We start from the raw sequence: 15288 nt of genomic DNA, 5'->3' as shown, positions 1-15288 counted from the left end.
AGAATGAGGCATTGTGCTTGAAAGGGCTTTTCAGCAAATACCTTTTCCCTCCACAATATGTTCCAGTTCTCTAATAATTTGCAGGATAGCTTGACAACTCCGGGCATTTCCTCATAAATATTTCTTTTCCCAGGACACCCAAGCGTGAACGGGCTCCCAGGGCTGCTGCCGGGGTGGCCACCATGACCAGGATCCTCGCAGCGCTGCCGGCAGAGTGGCTCTGGCAGCTGCGCCCAACACCGGTGCCCACCAGGCTCTTTCCCAAAGACTTCGGTCTACCGGAGGATGCTCCAGCCACAGCCGTGCTGTCGGCACATGGGACACAGGGCTCCAGGGGTCTCCTTCTCCTGCTACACGCCCAGTCTCCCGAAAGTGAAACCAGTTCCCCCTTGCTTGGGATCAGTTGCCTTTTCCTCTGTAAACATTAGTTCTATGTTCATTTCCCTCTACATTGCTGGCTCCAACACTTTCATTTCTCATTTTCAAAAGGAAAACACTTTTTCCATTTTCAAAATCTGTTATCATGAGGTTCAAAAACTTCATTTACTGACTCCCTTAGCCCCTCAGCATGAATATCAGATGAAACTAAATAATGTTTTCCACATATTTCCTTTATCAAGTCCTGCTCTTAGGGTAACTTTAAAAATTCTTCAAATACATGTACTTAAACGAGATCTTAAAGAGGACACTGATATTTCATGATTTTTGAGTCAGCTTTAAGTTTAGTTTACCCAATTCTACTGGGTCTGCTTTGCTTTCCACAGTTATCCAACCCCTGGTATATTAGTTCATGCTTTTTAAAATACTTATTCCATCTTCAACGTACAATCTGTCAATATTTTTAAATGCCACCTCCTTTCTCTGAAAATGCCACCAAAGTTGTCCAGATGGGATGTTGCCCCTGGTTAGAAGGCTCTGGTTCCCATATGAAAAACTGTAGGCCCCTACATCAATTAAAATATTCTTCTTGTGCAACCTGGTTATGCCTTTTCTTGTCTGCATTTTCTTTATTCATGGAGAGATTTAAGACATATTTTCCATTTATAGGAGTTGCAATGTTGTATTTTGTTACGGAACACTGCTTATTTTAACTTCCCTGTGCTCCACTGATGTTAATAAAACAAATTTTATTTCCCCCAATAAAATGAATTTCCAAAGTTTCCATACGGAGTTTAGCCAGAGTTATCAGAAATATGTTAGGGGATGCATCCAGATCAGGCTGATGGCTCTGCAAGGCTCACAGTCCAAAGAAACCTTATGGGATTTTTCCTCTTGTCCTATTTAACAAGGGGAAATGCCAAAACCACAGGCAAGCTTTACCAGTGGAAGGAAGGTATATGAAACACAAGCACCACACACATCTGGCTGAAGGAGCTTTTCTGCAGGTAATGAACTCACTGGTGCTAGGGCAGGGAGCTGGAAGCTTTTGCACTCTCTGTTGTTGCAAAGCTCTCCATCACCGTCAGTGAGGCGAGAACCCCCAAGGCAAGCAAACAGTGTGGACAGCATGGGAAAAACTGGCAGGTTTTGTTGCCCAGCCAGCACTCTTACATGTTTTATGTTATTGCTCCAAGTACATTAACACCAGACTATGACACACATGGAAGTGTGAATCTGAGGACCATTCAATGCTGTGAAGTTTCCCACTTTATCGGTTACAGAATCATCTCTGCTAACTTTGTGCTGTGAAAATTCAGCGTTCAATACGCTTGCAATTTCTCAGCTCTTAAATGGTGTGGAGCAGTCTCAATGAGGGTGCTGAGCAGGCCCGGCAGCCCACTCACAGCACGTGTGCCCATGTCTGCGTGTGCACATCTGCATGTGCACGTGCATCACCTGGCGAGGGCGGATTCCACCCTCCCTGCCAGCACTGCTCGTGGGCCAGTCTGTGCATCTGCCTCTGCAGAAGACCTAGTCTTGGGCTTCCTAATATTCCAGTCCTTCTCCACTTGCACCAAGTGCCTGTGAGGGAAAGCGCATGCTGTAGTCTCCCAAAATGCCACTGGTGATATCTAAAGCAAACATGAAATGTAAGAATAGTTACGAAAAATAGAAAAAGAAAAAAAGAAAAAGGCACAAAAACAGGCAAGTCCCTTCTACAGCACTGCTTGGAACATCTGTGATGAAACATTTTCCATTAAATATGTTGTTTTATCAAAGCCAACAAGTTTCATTGATACATAGGCTAACTAGCAAAATTTGTGAGCAAGCATTACACATCTCCACTCCTTTCAGAGAAAGATAACTGAGATACATGAGCAATTAAAGCAGAAAAGGACGCTTTCAGAAGCATCAAAACCACTTCTGGAATATTCATAGCACTTAATTTTAGAAACCTGACTGAGGTATCAGCAATGCTACACGAGCCTCGCTGGGCTGGTGGGTTGTTGGTTTGGAGATGGAGAAGGAATTTCAGAGCCCTCAGGTGAGGTGCTGGTCACAACACAGTTCACGTGCTTTATTCAGTTTTCATTCCAAAGTGAAATTACAACAAAGCCCAAAGCCTTGAAAGTTATAACAACAAAACTATTATTTCTTGCAGCTTCATGTGATGCAGATGGATACATGTCGAAAGTACCTTCCAGCTCCTGAAGTTTCCCAGTTCCAATCTCTTAGCCCGAACAGCCTACTAATTCCAGGTTTCGCATTCAACACTAAACCCTGAAGATTTTTCCCAGCCTTTCCCCATGTGCTGATGAACTATCTCAAGGTCCCAGCTGCAGTGAGAGAAAAAGAAGACATTTGATATCAAACCCAAGGCAAATTTTCTTACATAATTTTAAATAAAAGGCATCTGTACCCTGACTGAATCTCCTGAACGCCAGGGAAGCCTGCCACGAAAGCAAGCCCATGCCGTGGTGCCAGCACCGGTGGTATTGGATGCAGCAGCAGCAAAGCTGGTTTCTGGGGTGGCGTCCCTGTGTTGGTGTCATCACAGAAATCACAACCATCAGCTTTTGTTTCTTCAAAATGTGGAAACAGGAAAACAAAATCTGGATGCCCTTCATTCTCCAATTTATGCATGATGTGTGGAAAAAAAAAAAAAATGAAGGCTGGAGCCTTCTGGAGTGTTAGCCATACCGTACTTGTAGCAGACGTCTTGTTTCTTTTATCACGTGTTACGTGAATAAATAATCAAAAAGCCACAGTAGCAGAGTCCACTGACAGCAGTGGGAGACCATGGAGGCCAGGCAGGACAACACAACATAAATTTTATGACTTTATAAATGGGGCTGACATCTCCGTATTTGCAAAACAAAATTAGACACAAAGTATGGGTTTAGCCTGTAAATCCTCCGAAATAAGGATTAAGTCATACAGGAGCCAGTACAGTAACTATCAATTTCTGCTCTAGACTTTGTAACTAGCAGCAGCAGAAATTGAAAATCAGAATAATTAGGAGTGTAATTAGTTGCACTAGTGCAGTTAAGATCAGAATTTTCCTCCAGAACTTCACCTAAATTCATCTGGACTTGCAGAGCATCACAGCGCACTGCTGCCCAGGTCATTTAGTGTGAACCTTCACTGTCCTACTGAATACATGGGTCTCACCACGACTGTAATCAGCCTGACATGTTAGATGTGACACTGCGGGTGAGCATCCTGAGTGTGGGGTGCAGGACAGGCTTGGGGAGTTGCTTGAAGCCACCAGAAGACAGCAGCAGGACCAGCCCGGGGAGCAGGGGCCGGCTTGGACAGGTCGGACGTCCACAGGAGCCAGCAGCTTTCCTGAAACCCTTGGAGGCTGCCTGAGACAACAGATGAGGCAACTCTTAAACTGACCATATGTAAAAGCACAAGGAAGCTTTCTCATTAGAGACTTCCCACACCATCCTGGACAACCTCTTGAGGTCTGACAAAGGCTGACAGGCGGCACAGCTGACGTGGTGGCTCCCCAGGAGATGCAGCCCAAGGAGGAGAGCTGCCGGGGTGCAGGAGCATCCCCTGAGCTGGGACAGGGCAGCGGGAGCAGAAAGCAGCTTGCTCCAGGCCGGAAAGGAGAGACCTGAGACCTGCTTTGTGTGAATGGCCCCAACAGAATATAAGCCATATTGTTGCATTAATCAAAAATATAAATCATATAGGGTATATGCAAGTTCTATAAATCACATACATATGCACGTGGCTGCCTGAGTGTAAGGCCCCATTAATTGCTTAGATATTCCCAAACCAGATGTTTCAGATCCAGTATATGCCTTTTATATACATCGTTTGCCTCGGTGGCAGTAAAAAAATACATAAAATAAAGACCAAACCAAAACATAAGGAGGAAGAGAAAAACCAACAACTTCTCTGAAGGAGGACACAGACCATCATGCTACCTGAAGTACTGGCCATAAAGATTATTTAAATAAATCTTCCAGTTACCCAGCATATAATGTGGAAAAAACTGATTTTTGTGAGCTTATGGCTCCAAGGTTGGCTGACTTCTCCAAAGCTTCTCTAAAAAATCAAAACACCCCCACGATCAAATCTGTGCGTTGCTGTCAAATTTTGTTTGTTTCTCCTCCTGAAAGGATCCTTTAAACGCAGTTAAGCGGGAAGCAAAGAGAAAGGCACCACACTGACATCTAAAGACATCAACATACATACAGCAAAGTACATAAAATCCCTGGATGAAACAGATCAGGGCATCAGCCAGTGCATCTAAAGCAAATCCCCTCCTGCTCTGCTAGTGAGATCAGCTGTGGGTTATCCTAGCCATGGGTTATCCAGCCAGTGGGTTATCCCAGCAGTGAGTCGTCCCAGCCATGGGTTATACTAGCCGCGGGTTAGCCCAGCCATGGGTTAGCCCAGCAGCCTCTGTGCCCTGTGGCACCCTGACATATGCCCCCGAGCCACCAGTGCGGCTGCAGGGCTGTGAGCCCACTCCCAGGCTGGGACAGGGGCAGGCACAGCAAAGTCCAGCACATGCCACGGTGAATTTGGCCATAGACCATCACCTGCAAGAAAGTCATTGCACTGGTGCGGTCATGAGGCTGCTGGCAATGGACCCTGCAGTTACATACCTTATCCCACTTCTCCAGAGCTCAGAGGCTTCCGAACTGGCATTCTGGATTGCAGTGTCTCACTGTGGCAGTAGCTCCCTCTTTTTATCTCCAGTTTTGAAAAAGAAAATGAACCAAATATGATTCACTAGAACACTTTTATCCATCAAGTTTTGCACATTGCTTAACCATGTGTCTTGGCCATCACAATCCCTATGAGCAGCACCAGCAGCACCCAGCTGGTGTGAAGGTGGGGGGAGGCAGAGGAGTTGGACTCCCCGCCGGTGCTCTGCTCTCTCCAGGGACAGACACACTCGCCAAGGTGCCCGAGGCTGCCAGTCCCGGGGCGCTCCCTGTCCCCAAGGGCAGCTGCTGCTGCAGGGGGTCCCTGAGCCCCCGAAGCAGGAGCCCCAGGAGGCTGCAGGAGGGCAGGGTCAACCCGGGGTGTTGAGGAGGAGCTGGCAGGCAGGCAGCCTTCCCCCCGAAAGCAGGGACAGGACCTGGCGGGAACAATCTGAAATCAGTGCAGCTCAGGTGCTGCCCATCTCTGCCCAAACCTGACAGCCCAGCTCAAGCCAGAAGCAAAAATTTGCAAGAGTTGAAGGGAAAGTGATTATAAACAACACTAAACCCCCAGATACTTGGAGTACGACATCCTGCGGGAACTGCTGAGGCAGCTGGATTCTGCGTAAAGATTATTTTATGATAATGCCACGAGGTCAGGGAGCTTAGCACAATTCACAGCTCTGTCTGAGCACTGATAATTTCAAGAGCAAAGCTCACAATATCCTCCCTTGGCCCACTGCGAAGGCTGAGCGCTGAAGAGATGTCAGGCATAAAACAGGAGACGAGCAGAGACAAGCATGAAGCAAAGGGCTGCTACAAACACGGGACCCTCTGCTTTTCCTCCCCTCTCCCATTTTCAGGGCAGAGGTCCAGGCTGCAGAAGGGCTGTACGTAAAATCAACCCCCACTTCTGGAAATTTCAATATTACAACCAGACTTAACATATTATTTTTTAACATTCTAGATTTTTAATTTTTGCAACTTACCTTGTTATACCCCAAATAGGCTGTGGGGCACAAAACCAGCATTTCATTATATTTTACAGTCTCAGTGAGGAGAACAGAGTATGAGTGCCTGGTAGGTGCTGGGACCGAGGAGGACCCTTCGGCTGATGGTGCACTTTGCACACAGGTCTCAGAGAGCGCAGGGGAGGAACCACCCGCAGAAGCCCCTCAGAGACACTTTGCAAAGCCCCGTTGTGTCACACTTGCAGCCACAGCCGTGACCAGAAAACACAGCCATGCCACAGGAGGTATAAATTGTAGTTATGGGCTCATTACACCTTGGTATTAAATCCCCACAACAAACGAGGCAGAGCGTGCATCACCTTTCACTCAGCTCGACATGAGGAGGGAACCAGCCCAAACTGTTTTTCCAAGCCAACTATTATTTACTACCTACCGAATCTGAAATCTAAATACAGATTTATTTTTATTTATTGCACTCTGCAGCTCACCACTTGCCTTCTTTCTAGCGTTTCAGTACTCCTAGGTTTGAAGAGCCAATGTCAAAAGCCTTTTGAACTGGTTTATATCTGTGACAGGTGTTTGTGTAAGTGTACAGAAATATGTATGTAATGGTGTACAGTAGTATCTGCCACTACCCTCTAGTCCAGGATCGGTGGAAAATTGTGTTACAAACCTATTTTTAAAGGTTTATGGTGTAACTTCTACAATTTGCCTGGATGAGACCTGACAGTGTGTTATCAGCCTGGAACTGGTATTGCACAGCCCCTCCCCGTCCTCGAAACAGGCAACGCAGCCTGCGTGCACAGCAATACACGGAACATAAAGCAAATGTTTCTTACTACGCAGATTCGAACCGGTGCGTGCTGCAGCACGGGGTCACCACGGATTGCAGCAGCCGCAGGGAGCTGGAGCTCGCCTCGCTCGTTGACAGACAGACGTTGGCGATGGGGATCGCACATCAGTCGGCGGCGAGAGCGGGCAGCGTTAGTCACAGCAGGTCGGTGCAGCACTGCAGCAGGGGCCAGAGCGAGTCCTCTCTGTGAGAAATTAAGCAAAAAGGAGTTCAGATTTAAAAGAAGTAAAAGGAGGGTCCAGACTGAGCAGAAGGGAGGGGTGTTAATTGTGCCACTGAAAGAGAAATAGTCATCTTTACTGTAAATAAACAAATAAAAGTGACCATTTTGCCCTGTGTCTTGGGCCCCAATTCTAGCATGAGATAGGCAATCTCTTATCACCATATTGCTCATAAAATCATTATAATAATAACTTTCATGCTTGATCACACCCTCCTATCAATAATAACACTCAGCCTGTGCAAAAGTAGTAAATATTAAATGCTGGAGATTATCTAAGCATACTACTTTCAATGCTGAACATATTACTTTCAAGCTGAGCTGCCACTTACCTGGGGTGCATTTTTCAGGGGGGGCGGGGGGCAAAGCTCATACTGTTTTGCGTACAGAACATATAACGGAACTATAATATTGAGAAAGAGAAACTGAATCATAAAAAACTGTTTGCTTTGCCTGTCCTTTCTTTCCTTCCTAGGGTAACTGACACTTCTTGATGTGTATTGTATGCGTCATATCGTATTGTGTTTGTCATAAAGGGGCTTTCTACACTTACCCCTGCTCTGGGACTCCTTCCCCTCCAGGGCTCGGCTGTGCAACAGCCGTGGAAGCCAGCTGCAACTGCCCCGAGACTCTCCAGACACACAGGGTATTTCACAATAAGGCTGTATTTATTTAAACAAGACCTCCCAAACCCCTGCACTGAATAATTTATGCCATGCTCATGTACTTGGCTTTGTGTACTTCATATAAGCTGCAGTTTCAGGTTCCTGACAAAGAGTTTCTGGAAAGTCCCTTTATCTTTACATGGAGGTCCCAGCACAACTCATGTAAGACCCACTAAAAGCAAAATTGCACTGGAGGAGAAAGCTCTCTGCAGAAGTAATGGCAGCCTGTAAAAGAGAAGAATGAAGTGGCAGAAGCAGTAGCAAAAATTTTATCACAGCCAGCCAGTATGGGCCCAGAGAAATTTATAGAATAAGATTAATAAAATCAGGATGGAAAATAAATAGTGGAAGGAAGGACAGGCACAAATCAGCATTTGTTTGTTTGTTTATGATGAGTGCCTCATCCACCACTGACCTGCTACAGACATCCCCAAAGAAATGCCAAAACCACGCGGTGGTCGTGCAGTGAAAATGGGGCCATGGCTGTGGCCAGTGCCAGGTGCAAGGGCACAGCGGATGGACGTGCATTGTCTGTCCGTGCTCTGAAGCCAGCTGGTGAAACTCACCCTGTCTAAATGCTCACATTTTCCAAGTCTCCACCAGACTGCCTCTGCAAATACTATTCTTATCAAATATCCTTACCATTAATGGCTTTTGCCTGGCAGTTTCAGACGGCTAACGAGCTTGCTAACAATGTTCTCTTGCCATCTTTTTGCTCAGAATATGTTTAAATGATCCGATTGTACAAACCACGGTAGTTAACATGAGTTCATGCTTATCGCTCCTTTTTCTAAACGCACTGTCAAGCTTCCTGAGACTGTGCTTTCAAGGTTACCACAAATTAAAAGCTATTTTGGCTCACTACTCAAAAGTCCAACTACAATCATGCTATATGCAGTAAATCAATCCTTGAAACATATTTACACAGGTGACAACATACGGATAAGTATTTCTCCCCACCAGCAGCACAGCCTGGTGCACGTCCTCCCAGAAAGGTCCATCTTGGCCAGTAGCTGCCTCTCAGAGCCCGGGTAGGCGCACTATAGCAGGACTGCCTGAAGAACAAGGATGAAAGTAAGACATTTCCTATCAGACTCTTCCAGAAACTCATTTCTGTTACTTAATCAGCTAAAGCTTCCAAGAACTGAAGGAGGAAATACAGCCCACTCATGCCAAAATAAAAATAAAGATGACTCTTAAACACTAGCATCTCAGGTCAAAAAAAAATTACCCTCCAGGCAAAGTATTGCACAAGCTTGCTATGGAGAAGGCATTAATCCAAATTCATTCTACATGTGCTGGCTCCTGCCCTTCTTCCTTCTACCATCTCTCATCATCTCACACACTCACTGTGCTCAGCCAGAGAGGTCTTCAAGGTCTGTTCATGCCAACTCTGCATGAGTTAAAGAAGGAGGAACTGAAGGCAAATAGTGAATTAAAAGGGGTGAAGTTACTCTGAGTTACTTCTTCCTCTGACTCCTCAGCTGGCAATTTAACCGTCGTCCACGGTTAAATGACACATCGATGTCAGCAGCACTAGGGCAAGCCCTCCCTGGGATCCAGCGGCAGCCAGGCCGTGCATCCCCTCCCAACACCGCTCCCTGTGCACCGGCACAGGTGGGCACCTTCAGACAGGCTGCGGGAAGCTGGGTTTTGGATGATGGGGGATTTGGTTGCCTTCACAGAGGTATTCAGTGCTGCTTTGGTCACCTGGGGCTCTTTTCTCCAGATCTCCAGGTTTACCTGCCAGCCCCCCACAATGTCTCAGACACCTTAGAATGGGAGAAATGTCCCCAGGTGCCTATGTTTTGGGAGGTGAGTCACACACCAAGCAACACCAAAAATGACATTTATTAGTCTTGCTAAGTTTCACATCAGTATTTTGTCCTTTCTCTGCCATTACAGAAAAGCAGAGTCCTCCCCTTGGCATTGCTTTAGGATTCTCATGAAGAGAAACCAGGGAACCATTTAATCAGTATATTTTTAAGACAACTGGTGTCTTCTGCCATGGAAGGGTCTCTTCTGCTCATTTTAAGTCTCATAACATGATCGATAGTCAAACAATTTTTGGGCTCCAGCTCTCATGTATGTGTTAACTCACAATTTTGCTCTTCGGGTGTAGGGGCATAGTACTGTATTAACAAAAGCTGAAACATCTTTCTAACTCGACTGAAATATTTGCCCACTCCCTGCTGGTTTCCTCTTCTAAAACTTGCTGAAATATGTGTTTCATTTTTAAAATGATGCAGATGTTGTTAAAAATCTGTACAAGACAGTGAAAAGTTTTTCTTTATGAAGTTAGCATAAAAAGCAACTAACCACATGCCAAAATTCCTGCTCCTACAAAGTAGTCTCCAAACCTCAGGAGCATCTAAATAATGAATCTGCAACATTAGACAACAGAATTTTCCTCAAACTCTCCTTTCTTTTCCAATTCTGCTTTTATTTATTTCAGTGCTCTGCTGAGCAGCCTTGAGCATCCTGAAAATCCCCATCAGAATCCACTGTGCTGCCCTATTTTTGAACTTTGGTTTGAAAGCCGACTTTAATTATCCTTGCACTGGCTTCCAAGGCTGGATAGCCTACTGTCCTGGCTGCAGTGGTCAGCATCACCAGGAAAGAAATCATTGGGCTGTAGGCAGAAAAAACGCATTCAGGCTCTCTCTTGGCTGCAGTACTGCATCATCATCGTGCTGAACAGCTTTGGACTGTGTTAATGCACTGGGCAAATTAGTCAGCTGATCCATTGGTGTCACTGAGGGTCTTTCCATTAGTTTTAATGGGCTTTGGGTCAGACCCTTACACAGGAGCAGTTAGCAAATGACCAATCATAAAAACACCTTCTGGTGACATGTTAAATATTCTCAACTCTATGCAAATATTCCTAACTGTTTATGACAAATAGCGGCCACCCTTTGCAGCACTATGCTTCCGCAAAGGATCGTGATACACAAATACAGCCACAAGATTTGCATACCATTCTGTGACACGTCCTGCATGGGGACTGCTGCAGCAACCCTTTCAGAAGTTCACTCAGATGTATCACTGATGGAAATGAGTTCACACTGAGAGGGAACCATGGGGTGCGTTCAGTAACAAACCCCAAAATATCCCCACGTTAAAAAGAACCCACAGACAGCAGCTGAACAGCCAGGTAACAGCCTGGCTGCTGCCTCTCACGCGACGTCCATGGCTCTAGATGAGAAAATTAGAGCTGTTGATGGATGAGGTCCCTTAAATAGCCATACTTTCTATCGATGGCCATACATCTCTATGGGGTTAGAGTCTGTGTGAGACTTTCTGCGCCGTGGCATGTGGACCGGGGGCTTAAGCTGCCGAGTGGAGAACAGCCGCGGCTGCTGCATCTCAGCGGCAGTGCTCAGGGACCTGAGATGGTATTGTCACCGCGAGACACGTGCTGCAGATGATGCTGCTGGAAGCAGGGCAGACACGGCTGGTGCCCAAAGACAGCACAGCACGATGATGCTGTCTGGAAAAAGCCCCTGCCTATCGGTACTGAAGCGAGACCTTTGGGCTGCCCCAGCACTCCCTGGGGAGGAGGTTTCTGCAGACCAGAGGCAGCACAGCTGGCCAGGAGAGAAACCCTGGCTCTCTTCTCTGCTGAAACCCGGAGATGTCAATCTGGAACCAAAACACCAAGACCAGAGCTTTATTTCTCTTTCTTGTCCTCCTCTTTGTGCATGCATGTAATTGACTTTAATTAATCTCACATAGCTTCTAAACCATGAAACCTAAATGTCTCTGGGATCAAAGGGCAGTGCCAGGAGAGAAATTCCTGCAGCATAACATAGAAATATTGTTTTGCAAATGAAAAAGCCCTGTATTGTTTTTCAGTTCCTTAGATCACCTTCTTCAGCGTTTTGCCTGCTCACTCTTTTGCTTCTCCTTTGGTAAGACATCACCAGCAACAGATAAATAGTACCCAGGAGAGAGCTGAAGGTGAAGTTTTAGAGGAAGCTGGGCTGCAGACAATATAAATATTGCATTAGTCCATTTCAGTAAAAGGTCTTCCCAGCTGCTGAATCTGAGTCACGTCACCAGGAATCCAGAAAGCACCGTGCAGTGCTTAATCAGTGCTGGGGTTTTGCAAGCAAACGAACCATATTTAATACATTTAACCAAAAAAACCCAGAGACTTTGGGATTCGCCTGGCCCTCCCAGCCTCGTACAGATCCACACCTTCTTACTGACAACAGCAGTGCCTCTTCTGAACGGCTCCTCTCGCCTCAGTCAGACATGCAACCTTTACCAGAGGCACCATTTCATTTAAATCATTGAAGAGCTGTTCCTGGAGGAGCAAGGCAGACCAGTGTGCTGTTATTAAATGTGTTTTCTCATGCAACAACTAGTACTTCAAATCTTCTGGCTTGGAGTAAAGCCTCATCCCATCCCAGGCTGTTGTCCTTCCCCCTCTGCATGAATCCTCGCCCCTGCTCGGCACGCCTTCACGCTGCTGCCTGGCACTGCTGCACCGTGGGTCTAACCTGCATGTCACAGGTCTATGCAGGGAAGCATGCAGAGCAGAAATCTGTTCAGCAGGTTGGGGCCGGGCTGCATTGTGCCTCCACAGCTGGCAGCCACCAGCGCAGGGTGGCCCAGTGGCACAGCCATCACCTCCCCTGCTCCAGCACCCAGGTGCCGTGCACTGCTCACCCAGGGCACCGACAGACCCGCATCCTGGAGCATCCCAGGTGGGTCATCTTGAGCCAGTACAAAGGACCCAGAGAGGCAGCGGCTTCCCACAGGACACGTGCTTTGACTAAACTTTCTCTGCCCTGGCAAAAGGGAAAAAATAAACGCTTTGATAAATGATGCGTTCTCCCCACATTACCAGCTACCTATAGCCACACCAAGCCCCAGCCAGCAATCCACCTTGCTGTGAGGCTGCTGCAGCAAGCAGACACTAAACTTGTCAGGTTTTCATTCACTAACTACAGAACTGCTACTGCAGTCACCAGCTTCGGAGCCGTCAGGACCTACACTCGGTTCCTCCGACCTCCCCCCTGCTATCAGAGACCTGATTAGCAAATGAACAGCAACAGTTCGTGCAAGAGGAGCCCTAACAGTCAATTAGTGATTCATTTCTTCCATTTTTTATCAATTCCTTACTGTCACTCAGATCCCTCATTTCTGGTCACAGACCGTGGGCTTACCATCAGTAATTACTGGAAGTTCACAAATATTTCAGACAGCAAAAAATATGAAGTTCAATTCACATCTCTTTTATGTTACTAAAATACCAAACAATTCCACCAGTTTCAGCAGCTACCCTAGTTTACTTCCAGCACGGCGGTGACCAGCAGTCAGCTCGTAATTAATGTAGTGTAATTGCATGCTCACTATGTGTGTGCATACCCCTTTAAAGACCCAGGTATTTATCTGTTTCTGCAGAAATACTGGAACTATTAGTACGAGGTAGACACTAAGAACATTTCAAACTGAACAGCTAAAGTTTGTCATAACTACAAAAATTCAAATAGAGGAGTTGCAATTACTCAGTTCAGCTACGGCAGTCATTATCTGCATGTACAGGAGAACTGGATGCCAAAGAAAAATTAATATTTTGATATATTTTGGCCTTACTCTGTCCTCAGAAGATCTGTATAGAAGATATTAACAACGATCGACACTTATTTTCACCATAAGGACTAATTTGCTGTGGAGCTAGTGCAGCACAAACCGACGAGAAAGCCAGGTTTCTGTCAGGTAGCTTCCTTCCCTCAGAAGATGACATCTATGCACACAGCTAGCTGTAAGCCTGAGGAATGCAAACAATTGAAGTATCAGTGTGATAGCTTCACTTTAAGTCAATGTAAATAACTAAATAATTTATTTTTTAAAATATTAATGTTGATTCCTGATGGTTTTTCATGTCTAGGTATTGCTGCTTGAAAGATCAGAGGGTATGTTTAAAGGCAATGCCATGCTTGGCATCAGCTTGTTGCTGTTTAGAAAGAGACGGTACCTGGAGGTAACTGCCTCAAGAAGTAGCACTAATTTTGTTTTCACATCCTGCTTACAGAATAAAGACTTATTCCAATTTGTCTGTTTTACAAAGGCATTAAGTCTCATACTCATTGTATTTTGATATGGACCATTAGGATAAAAAGCAGAACTTACATGCTGCAAATGCAATAAACAAGCCAAAATGCATCTTACTCATCTATGTCTTTTTAAATTATATTTAATTTTTTGGATTATGAACAATAAAAAGGACAAAATAGAAGGGAAATGGGGAGGAATATGCATACCATGTGATGTCTTTAGTATTCCAGGGTGAGAAAGCAGCAAACAGATAGTTTACCGTGTGCCCTTTCATTCGAAAGGCCACCTGCCAACTCATTCCCATTTTCCCTTCACTGGGTTATCAGATGCATATAAATGAAAGTATTCCTGGGATAGGCAGAGACGCTCATCTGTAGTAAGAGCGCACCGCCTTTTGTGAATGGGTCTGGCTGCAGTGGCTGTTCTTCGATACGTGATAAACAGAGCGCCCTTCAGAACAAAACTTTTAACGTACATTGTCTGCGTACTCTAAACAGCTCATGAATTAAGGCAGCCTTTCTGTTCTGATGGCGACCGCAGTCCAAATGTCTTGGCGGCCTTTGATGTAGTCCCGAGTTCAACTTCTGACTCGTCCTTTGGTAGCAAGCGTTGCTCTCCCTACTTTGCCGGCATGCAGAGTGAGGCGCAGCATGGAGAAAGGATTTCGCTTTTCTCAAGTGAAAGTAAAAAGGCTGCTGCAGCTTTGGCATAGGAGCCGCAGCCCCCGGCGCCAGCCCGGGGCTCTTGCAGCGAAGGCAGCTTGCTGCCCAGGGTTTTGCTGACAAATCTGCAAAGCCTTTCACTTTCTGTCACACTACAAATAGAAATCAGACTATTAATCATTGGCAATTCCTTTCAAAACAGGCAATGATTGTGGTCACAGCACAGACATGTAGTAGGGCTCAGAAAAATCCTACAGAAGCCGCTGAGTCTCCCCAACATGCACTTGCATGCACACACACACACGTGCACACGAACATGCCCGTGTACATGCACGCGTGCAAGCACACAGTGCACATCCGTTGCTTCAGAAAGGCTTTGGAAGTGTCCCCAGCATAAAAACTAACACCCATCTGTCTTTGTCTTGCTGACCATTTTCTTTCTCTGGTTTTGTAAAGGAGACAGAATAGGTGTGTTTCGGTTTTTGACGATGTTAAGTTACTATAGTTGTCTCTGTTGGGGAAATATCCTCGTCACACCCCTAGGGTGTATCTTCTTAATCTACTTGCTTTATCCTGTCAGATAATCCTGACAAACTTCAAGATGTATTTGTGGAGGAGAAAACAGAGGTGAATCATCACTAATTGCATAACAACTACTTTTTATTTTGTGTGAACATTCTTCCACTTACTTTTGCTGTTTTCTCTTGCTCTCTAGTCCCTTCCCTTTCTCAGTAAACAAATGATTAATTGCATTAGGCAGCTGCTGACCCTATCATAAGTGGTATTGAAATCTTTGCTTT

The 15288-nt window shown here is 45.7% G+C and overlaps 1 long non-coding RNA gene across 1 annotated transcript; it reads right to left on the bottom strand.

The window, feature by feature from the left end:
* Positions 1-2431: 2431 nt before the first annotated feature.
* LOC308071431 lies at positions 2432-13369 on the bottom strand. Its single transcript, XR_013931202.1, has 5 exons — positions 9111-13369; positions 8721-8815; positions 6862-7059; positions 5010-5097; positions 2432-3749 (listed from the first exon to the last, which is right to left on the bottom strand). It is a non-coding gene; the product is annotated as an uncharacterized lncRNA (long non-coding RNA).
* Between the last annotated feature and the right edge of the window lie 1919 nt (positions 13370-15288).

This window comes from Falco punctatus, assembly GCF_963210335.1.
Source record: "Falco punctatus genome assembly, chromosome: 11".
NCBI classification, from domain to species: Eukaryota; Metazoa; Chordata; class Aves; order Falconiformes; family Falconidae; genus Falco; species Falco punctatus.
Note: the sequence above shows the minus strand (reverse complement) of the source record. Positions and strands in the feature narration are given on the sequence as shown.